Source organism: Pieris brassicae, chromosome Z (genome assembly GCF_905147105.1).
Source record: "Pieris brassicae chromosome Z, ilPieBrab1.1, whole genome shotgun sequence".
Taxonomy (NCBI): domain Eukaryota; kingdom Metazoa; phylum Arthropoda; class Insecta; order Lepidoptera; family Pieridae; genus Pieris; species Pieris brassicae.
Window position 1 is genome coordinate 862,557 of NC_059680.1, and position 830 is coordinate 863,386.

Sequence of the window (830 nt, forward strand, 5' to 3'; positions counted from 1 at the left end):
ACTAACCGACCGAACAATATAAAATTTAATTAAAAATCATCAAAGTTTGCGGTTTTATCAAAGGATATATTATCTTTATCGATTAAGAGATCTATATCATGGCCGCCATTTTGTAAGATACAACAAGTGTCGTTTTTTGAATCAACACGAAAGATAAATAACAGTTACACAAAAACTCTGTAATTCAAACTGGTTGATAGTATATCACACACACAGTACATAAACTTCTCCTCACAAGTTTTTTGTGTTTAATTTTTTCCTTGCTAGTCTGAAAATTATGTTCTAATATAATTGTTGTGTGTATGTGTGAAAAGTCGTGAAGTCATATTTTTTTGTATATTTTAAGCACGTTGTTTTAGTACTTATAAATAAATAAATATGTCAGGAAATATTGGGATTATGAGTTTAATATTTATTGACATTATTTATTTTACTTAGATTCATAATTTATTTAGTCAGAAATTAATTTAGTTAGCCCTAACATTCAATAGGCACGTGTACAAATTTGATAATTGTCGTACTATATGTTTGTGATAGTAATTTCAGTTAATTAAATAAAAATGTGTGCGTGTACTAGTGTACACATGTAAGAATTGAAAATTTTTTATGACCTTATTTTTCGAAAAATTATCTACTATATGCAACTTTACAGAAATTAAGTTGAAAAAAGTTAACTTAGATAGAGTTTAACAAAAGGCTTTTAGTATCATAGACATGAGTACAAATAATACAAATATTTCATTTTACATTATTACTACTAACATTATTATAGAATTTCATTAATTGTAATAGAATTATTAGTATCATTGTTATCGTTATTATATATTTTT